At 40.0% G+C, this 9,443-nt stretch overlaps 1 pseudogene; it reads right to left on the reverse strand.

The window, feature by feature from the left end:
• Positions 1-13: 13 nt before the first annotated feature.
• On the reverse strand, positions 14-6,728 carry LOC127483170 (protein-L-isoaspartate O-methyltransferase domain-containing protein 1-like; annotated as a pseudogene).
• Between the last annotated feature and the right edge of the window lie 2,715 nt (positions 6,729-9,443).

Consider the following 9,443-nt stretch of genomic DNA (forward strand, 5'->3'; position numbering starts at 1 on the left):
TTTATTTATTTATTTGAAGGGTAGAGTTACAGAGAGGCAGAGTCAGAGAGAGACAGAAAGTCTTCCATCCACTGGTTCACTCCCCAGTTGGCTGCAATGGCAGGAGCTGAGCTGATCCGAAGCCAGGAGCCAGGAGCTTCTTTTGGGTCTCCCATGTGCCTGCAGGGGCCCAAGGACTTGGGCCATCTTCTACTGCTTTCCCAGGCCATAGCAGAGAGCTAGATAAGAAGTGGAGCAGCAGGGGCTCAAACCTGTGCCTATATGTGATGCCAGCACTGCAGGTGGTGTCTGAGACACACTTTTAAAGAACAGGTTTCCTCACCTCCAGGAGGGGAAAGCACTGATTATTTCAAACATGTGTACCTTATGTGGCTACATAGCAACAAAAGTTTCTCAGCTACCTACTCCCAGAAGAAGTATCCATTTTCTCAGTCTAGGATTATTCTCATGGGAAAAATCAGTTCTCACTATTTTTGGCTGTTGAATAGAGGTATATGCACACCCCGGCTGTGTTTATTAAAAACAGCCCTGCAACACACAGCATTGATTTACCAACATGAAAATGGAAGACAGACCTGGCAAATGAATATTGCCATCAATCAAATAGTCATTAAGTATTACTGGATCTGTCCTATATGTAGTGTTGCCAAATAAGAAGCCTCATTCCCGATTAAAAGGAGCTGATAGCCATTATGATTTATTTTTCTGAAACTATTCAGTTTGTTTGCAATTTTTTTTCCTGAAGTCATTTGGATGAAGCACAAGAACCTTACCTTAAGATAAAAAACTCATTGTTGTCCTATGACTTAAAACAGGTTTGAATGTTGAACATTATCTAAGAAAGCCTTTAGGTTGAATGTTGGCTTGTCTCCAGGGATTTCATGCAATAACACCTTCAAGAAGTGAAAATGTTCATGACGCTCTCTCTTTTCAAAAGATCCCCAAAACTGTACACTTAGAAATGGCAGCCAACATTTCACCACGACTGGACTGACAAAAGTACTCTTGAGGAAATGTAGTCAAGATCATGTCTGCCACTGTAGCTGCCAAGTGGGCACATCTTTAACTGCCAAAACCAAGCAGCTGGTTTACCTTCCCAGAGGCAAAGAGACATACTTTCAATAATTAACTTGTGCAAAACCAAAAAAAAAATCATAAATGTGAAATACTCCCTTTCTTTAAAGTTTGACTAAATCTGGGTCAAATGAAATTTAAGAAATTCTGTTATATCCTCAAAAAGCTAAAATGAACTTGGGCAATTGCAAGAACACATATATAATAATACCAGACAGTTTTATAGGTTGGCCATAAAATCTGGCAACACCGGCAAAGATATGTAATAACTGGTTTGTTGTTATAGCACTTGATGTATTTGATGACATTATATGATCTGTTAAATGTGTTGTCCCTTATAACTGTGCATAGTTCACGTTACAAAGACCACAGTGTAGTGACTCAACATTTTCCTCAATCCCAGCAAAAGCAGCTGCAGTGTTGCCAAGTTTTCTGTTGCCCTGATTTTTGTTGAATAAACCTGTACCTTTACCATACCCTGAAGAAGTAAGTCATCAGGTGAGTTCAATCTGTAAAAATCTGCAAAAAATAAAGTAATACTGTCTGTGTGTCCAGACTTTAGAGCCACTCATTATATAAAGATGGACTGATACATGGGCATTTAACTTTCTGCTACTCTTCAGCATTTTGGTTTTGGTCTACATGTAAGCCAAAAGCCCAGTGAAATCTGCCATTATATTTACTTATAAATTGTTTATTAACAGATTGTTCTGATATTACAGGTGCTAGAGCTATTATAGTTGATTCCATTTTCCTCTTTCCATTGGCTCTTGAAAGACTAAAGCAAAATATGTGGCCTATCTGGTCCGAATCTTCATTTTTTTTTCGGCCTCTTTATTTAAAGTCAATGATAGAGTCACAACTATAAAGCAAATTCAATTAAAAACACATAGATATATTTCAATGACAAAAATAGGCCATAAACATCTATTGTACATTTTACATAAATCAACAAGAATGAAAGGCAACATGAAAAAACAATCTAAAAATATATGCTTAACAAAACCTCTCTCCTAAAGAGTAAAATCATCATCTAAGAATATTTCTTTATATATCTGGACACTAGCCAAATAAAAAAGGGGAAGAGACAGATAAGATGATAGCTTGCCTCAGGTTCAATAGATAAAAATATGTGGGCAACAAAGGTTCAATATTGAACTTTAAAACAGTTATTTCAAAACAAAATGAACTTTCTAACAGGTGACAACACCATGAAACTGACTTTTTCTTTCCTAGACAGAAATAAGAGGGGCATGTTTAATAACAACTTAGTAATAATTTAAGTAAAAGTGTATTGATACTCCCAGGTCCACTGGTGTAAAGCAATACTCTCCATACAATTTTCTTTCACATTTTAAAAATAGACTCAATTACTTAGGACAATTTCATATTTAAATTATTTCAAACACTTGTTTCTAGATGTGTGGAATTATCAGAGCTGAGATTTTTGAAACAGTATTTGAATCTTAGTAGAGACATAATAATCCTTTTACTATAAAATTACTGAGTTTCCTTAAGCAAATTTGAACAATGATGCTGATGGTAATACATGATTTCTCAAATTTTTCCCTTAAAATATATAATTAATATAACATTGTTATATATACTTTTCTCTTAAGAAATATTTATTTACTTGTTTATTTGAAGGACAGAGAGAAAGAGAGAACACCATTTGGGTTCTCTTCCCAAATATGTGAAATTGCCTGGCGGAGGCCAGGCTAAAGCCAGGAGCCAGGAACTCAATCCAGGTCTCCCAAGTGGGTGGCAGGATCCCCGTTACTGTTGCTATCACCACGCCTCTCAAGGCAGGTCTGCATTGCCAGGAAGCTGGAACCAAGAGCCACAGCTGGGACACAGAAGTCTTAACCACTACGCCAAATGCCCACCACCATTGTACACTTTCTTAACAAGGAATGACTGCTTGCATTTGCTGCCTGTTTTATCAATGATAAGCTACAACAAAACTCAAATGGTTAAGAATGTGATATTAACCAAAAATGAAAACCATTACAATGTTGCCAAAGAAACATTTAAAAAAAATGAGAAGTTGTTAGATGAACATGGTGCAGGTCCCAAAGATCACATATGATTCCTAAGGAGATTTTCAAAAAAAAAAAGCATCTACATACAGCTTCTTAGAAATACTTCTGAATACTTCCATAAAGAACAAGAAAACAATTCTAAATATATTGTCTTTTAAAATTATGCAGCAGTGGGCTAAGCCCTCAATTGGGACATTGGGACAGCCACATCCTGCATCAGAGTGCAGTTCAAGTCCTGACTTCTATGCTTCTGATACTGTTTCCTGTTTACATAACCAGCGAGGCAGCAGAGGATGACCCAAGTGCTTGGTCCCCTGTCACCCACCTGAGACGGAGTTCTGGGCTCCTAACTTCAGCCTGGTCTAGCCCTGACTGTTGGGGGGATTTGGTGAGTGAACCAGTGGATGGAAGATATCTCCCCACCCCAGCCTCTCTCTGTCAAAAACAAATAGAAATTTATAAAATCTTAGAGAGTTAAGATGATCTCATTCATTTTAAATACTGAAAATGTATGCAAATTGAGAGTTGTATACTTTCTACTTTAATATTTATTTAACTGTGCTCTCAAAATCTCTCTTGTGAGAGAAGCAGATATTTTGGCAACAGGTTAAAACAAAAGTTGCAGGACTGTAAATTCCATAAATTTGGGTTTTTTTTACTGCTAACTGTCTTGCATGATTGCACTCATATATTGTCTAGAATATATCTACAGCAAGTCAGAAATAGTGATTGCAACATTTGTAAGGTGAATAGGTCTAAAAAACATTTGATTTCCTTAACAAAATTTTCAAAGAGGAAATGGAAAAAGTTCAATTCAAATCAGATTTATAGGTTTCACATATTAACCTTAAACAAAATTAACTCTAATGCTCCCCAATACATATATGTAAAGAATCAGAAAAGGATTTATAGGACACAAAATCTGGACTATCGTTACATTCCACTTTGAAATCACTCTGTGTTAAAACAGCATTTTTCCAAGAGTTAAAGAAAAATCGATTTTACAAAAGTGATTCTTTTAAATCACTGAATATCTCATTTTTGTTACTGACAGAAACAAGTTATTCTTTTTTCACCGTAATTTACTCCGATGAAAGAAATACTTCTCTTTTAACTCCTAACAAATGCTACATTCTCAAGACTAATGGGATTACCAGCAGGCGTTCTTTCTGTTGATCTGTGATTTGTCTCTACAATATGTCAAGTTTGCTTTGAAAGGTTCCGGGAGGGGCAGCTTCGTGACTTTTTCCTCGTAGTAAACTCTGAGGTAGCTCCTCTGGCTTTGTTGCTTCACTGTGGTCTTCCTCTTCCTTGTCTTTGCTTGTTTCTCCTGTTTCCTCATTCGCCTCATTGACCAGAGGCTGAGGAATATGCTGGTTACCAAAAAATACCCAAGTATGGACTCCGTGTAACTTTCATTTCCTTTGGAGTCCTTTGGGGAGTCTCCCTGGCCTGCATCCCATCATGTATGAAATTTCCAAGTGTGCCAAGGTGCAGGTGAGTAGCAGCCGTGTCCTGTAGGTTCCTGACAGTGGGGGAACCCACTGAATCGGCTTTGCCATTGTGATTCTGTTTCAGTTGCACAGTGGAGGAAGGACACGAATAGTCTCATGTTTCTCCCCTTGGCCTAACCTGTGTTAGCTGATCCTCTACCACAGGGGTGGGAAACTTGCAGCCCTCGGGCCAGAAGAAGGCCTGTGAAGCTACTGGGTCTGGCCCTGCCAAGGCAACCACAGGCAAGACTCAAAACTCAGTAAATCTATAGCAGGCTAATTTTTAATAGATAATCTGGTATGGCCCATGAAGGATGTTATAAATACCCAGAGGGCCCTGGGCAGAAAGAAGCTCCCCGACCCCTGCTCCAGAGGCATGACAGCTATGCTTCCAGCTCTAAGTCCTGTGTTCATGGTCTTTCTGGATTCCAGCTCCACATTAAATCTGATCACACTGATGACTGTCAGATACTATCTGGAGGCAATTACTCACCACAAATGCTGGTTCACAGAACTTAAATTTATCAAAGCAATCACTATTTTTGATGAAGCACTCGATTTCCTGGGCATAATCTACCACATCTGAATGAAGCTCAATCCCTTGAATAATTCCTAAAGGGATGTGGTACTGAAATATCTAGTTCCACTGCTCACATTAAGGAAAGACAGTCTTGGTTGAAGTCTCAATGCTTCCATACCTTCAGGATAAATGCCAGGTGTTTCCATGCTGCCAGGCTAAGTCTCCATAAGCACTGTCTCTGTGACTCTGCATACCAGTCTCCACAACCCAGCAAGAAGAATCCTGGATATGTTGAGCGAATTCCAGGTATCAATTAAATCATCATTATCTTCCCTAGCACTCACAGTTTCTTTCATGATAGTATCCAAATCAAATCATAAATTTTAAAATGTAATAAAATTAGTAGAAATGGCTTCCAGTAATATGGTGTGGCTTTCTTTCCTTTTAATATTGTACTTGATTTACACAAATAAACTAAGCCTGTGGCACCATGATCCAGTCACCCAGTACAGTCTGTGCAGGGCCAGCCACTAGCACTTGCTGAGCCCCATGGCATCCTGCATGCGTCCTGACAGTAACTTCAAGGCTCTTTTTTTTCCTTTTAATTTTTATGTATTTATTTGAGAGGAAGATAGACAAAGAGACACAGAGACAGAGAGTATCCATCTGCTGGTTTACTCCCCAAAGGTCCACAGCAGCCTGGCCCTGGCCAAAGCTCAGAGCCAAGAACTCGATCCAGGTCTCCCACGTGGGTGGCAAGAGCCCCTTTACCTGAGCTATCACCACTGCCTCCCAGGCTATGCATTAGCAGGAAATTACAGTGAAGAGCAGAGCCAGGATCAAACCCAGGTACTCCCATGTGGGATGTGGGCATCCTAACCTATGTCTTGACCACCTGGCCAAACATACTACCCCTCAAGGTTAATTTTAACTTTCCTATGCCATTTTCTCACTATACTCATTTTCTTATCTACTTAAAAAATAGGAAACAACTTGTTTTTCGCTTCATACATGTAACACATATTCACTGTTTCAAACGTGTCAAATACATATAAGAGAAATGGAAAAAATAAAGGTAGTTTATCCTTTCATCAGCCACATCTGATTCTTGAGTTTGGCATTTCTCAATGCATATCATGCTTTTATAAAAGTGGCTTAGAATATGTTTTCACTCTTCTGAATTCAATAATATACACTGGACACATTTAATAGAATTGAATACTACCCTACAGCATCTTTTTAAACAATTGCATGATTGTTCACAAAAAGGATATACTGTCATTTATTTAATCAATTTCCCCGTTACACATTTAAGTTGTTTTCAATTCTTTGCCCTTGTAAACAATTGTGCAAAACAAGGAAACATAGTGAATAAAGCTAAATGTTTGCCCTCACCCTTGATTATTTCCTTCCAATAAATTGATAAAAGTGGGATCGCTAGACCAGGGAGAATGCAAACCCTTAATGGTTTATTGTTTGTGAAGTTTCCCTAACAGTCACACGTGAACATGTGCACACATGCACACACAGTGACTTCTGTTTGGCCCCCTTACATTAATCTTTCAAAATTTTTCTTTATTGTATTAATTTGTAAGTCACCTTAAGTCTTTTCTGAAATATATAGGCATAAGCAAAAAATAAGATTTAAACATTATTCTGGTAAAGTAAAAAGCAATGTATACACATTTACACATTAGCTTAAGCAAGATGTTTCTAAATAGTCATATAACAAATTACATAAATGCTAAAGATTTATTATTGGGGGTTGTTGGCCCTTTGCCAAAATTCTATTTGATGTCATGTGTTTCCCCAGTCCTCCCACCTACCTGCCAAAAATAAAGGTTCCAGAAAGGAAGTTTTGTACAAATTCAAACTGTTGTTCATCATTTTCATCTTCAGTACACATGTACGAGCCAATAACAATGAGCTGATGGTTCTCCAAGTTCCATAGGGAAATAAAAAGCAGACAAAGCATCAGCATTGTGTCATCAGTAATAGAACATAAATAAGCCAGAGAAGGCATTTTATTGTCCATTTCTCAGGAAGCATGGTTAGTGTCACAACTTGCAACATCCATTGTTGGCCAATCACTTCTGCCATCAATGCCTTGGAATGTGTACCAGCAGGTCCTAGGCTTCTTACAGGAAAACAGCTTTACTGATCAACTGTAGGATGGACTCATACTTTGAGTTCTTTTGTAGATGCTATGGTCTGACTATCAAGGTTTCCTCCAAATTAACATGTCAAGTCCCAATCCCCGGGTGATGGTATGACAAGGTAGGGCCTTTGAAGGGTGGGTAGGGCCATGAGAGCTCTGCCCTCAGAAAAGAGAACCCAGAGATCTCATTACCCCTTCCCATCACTTGAGGATCACCATCTGTGAACCAGCAAACAAGTCCTCATCAGACACCACATTTGCTGGCAACTTGATTTAGATCTCTCAACCTCTGGGACAGTGAGAAACAAATTTCTGTTGATAAGAGGCCCTGTCTGTGGTATCTTGTTTTAGCACCCCAAATAGAACAGCAGAGCCTTTGGGCATGGAATTGTACTATTCTATTCAAGTTCGCACCTCACTCCCTTTTGGATTAAATGGAGATTTCAAGGTTGTTGCCTTACATGTATTTTGTGCTGCTATAATAAAATACCACAGACGGGGTAATTTACAATGAACAAAAATGTGTTGGCTCACCATGCTGGAGGCTGGGAAGCTCGATGTCAGAGTACCCACCTCTGGTCCCCGAGGGCCTTCCTGCTGCATCCTCATGAGACAAAGGGGCAAAGAGAGGAACTCTGTGTCCTGCATGGCGAAACAGCAAGGAGGCAAAGGGGCTCCTGAACCTGTCCTTTTGTAATCACATTAATCCCACCCATGAAGCCAGAGTCCTTGTGGCCTAACCACCTGTTAAGGTCTCCCCTTTAATAGTGTTACAGTGGCAATTAAATTTCAACATGAGCTTTGGAGGGGACAAACACTCAGACCATAGCAATAGGTGCACAGCTGTCAGCCAAGAACCAGTTGAAATGACTCATCCAATACCTGGAATGGAACATGCACATGGGCCTAATTAGCACTGTGTGCCAATGAATTTTGCTGATGTTTCAGAATGCAAATTGCTCAGAATGTATAAATTAAACAGTCGCCTGCCTCTCAAATTGTGTCTGCTAGAGCTCTCAGAATGTGAACTGATTTGGAACCAGAGAGCTTGGAGTTGTCACCAGTTCAGGTGAGGGATGCATCTATAAGGCCAGGACACGAACTAGTGCCCATAGGAATGCCAAGCCACCACCAGAAGCTCAGAGCGGGGCATGGAACAGATTCTCCCTCAGAGCCTCCAAAAGAAACCAACACTGCTGACACCTTGATTTGGGGCTTAGAGCTTCCAGAATTGTGAGATAATAAATGTCCATGGTAAGCCACCCAGTTTATATTCCTTTGCTATAGTAGTCCTAGCAAACCAACACAGAAGGTAAGGATGATGCACAAAGCAACACCTATTGTAGACTTTATCGTAGAGTATCTGTGGCATCTGTCAGCAGGTTAGTTGCCAGAACCGGTGAACTACTCTGGCCTCTTCGTCCATAGTTCCCCTCCCCCAAGATCTCCATGTATGTTCTTTCCCAAGTGTCAAGCAGTAGTCAAGTAAATGGGGAGCTCTACCCGCTGGCTAGTACTGTCCAACAAGCACTGACATCTCTCTGCCAGCAAATGCAGTCTTAGCCAAATCCATCCCACAAAGTGTCTCTCACCTGATGCTGTGTAGTACTATCAGCCAAATCATAACTCTACATCAGTTCACTCAGAAAGCATAAGCATCAATAAGATTAAATTCATATAAGCCTCAACTTTAATGAAATTCTAGTCATTTCAAAGACAAGTCATTGTATTTTCCTGGCTATTATAGCAGGGCAGTTACTATTCTAACTTAACTATTATAGCAGAAATTAAAAAATATTTACTTTTTTATACTTTTTTTTTGATAGGCAGAGTGGACAGTGAGAGAGAGAGAGAGAGAGAAACAGAGAGACAGAGAGAAAGGTCTTCCTTTTCAGTTGGTTCACCCCCTAATGGCCGCTGCGGCCGGCGCACCACACTGATTCGAAGCCAGGAGCCAGGTGCTTCTCCTGGTCTCCCATGCGGGTGCATGGCCCAAGCACTTGGGCCATCCTCCACTGCACTCCCGGGCCACAGCAGAGAGCTGGCCTGGAAGAGGGGCAACCAGGACAGAATCTGGCGCCCCAACCAGGACTAGAACCCGGTGTGCTGGCACCCTATTGAGCCGCAGCGCCGGCCTATTTACATTTGTTTTACTT

Source organism: Oryctolagus cuniculus, chromosome 8 (genome assembly GCF_964237555.1).
Source record: "Oryctolagus cuniculus chromosome 8, mOryCun1.1, whole genome shotgun sequence".
NCBI lineage: Eukaryota > Metazoa > Chordata > Mammalia > Lagomorpha > Leporidae > Oryctolagus > Oryctolagus cuniculus.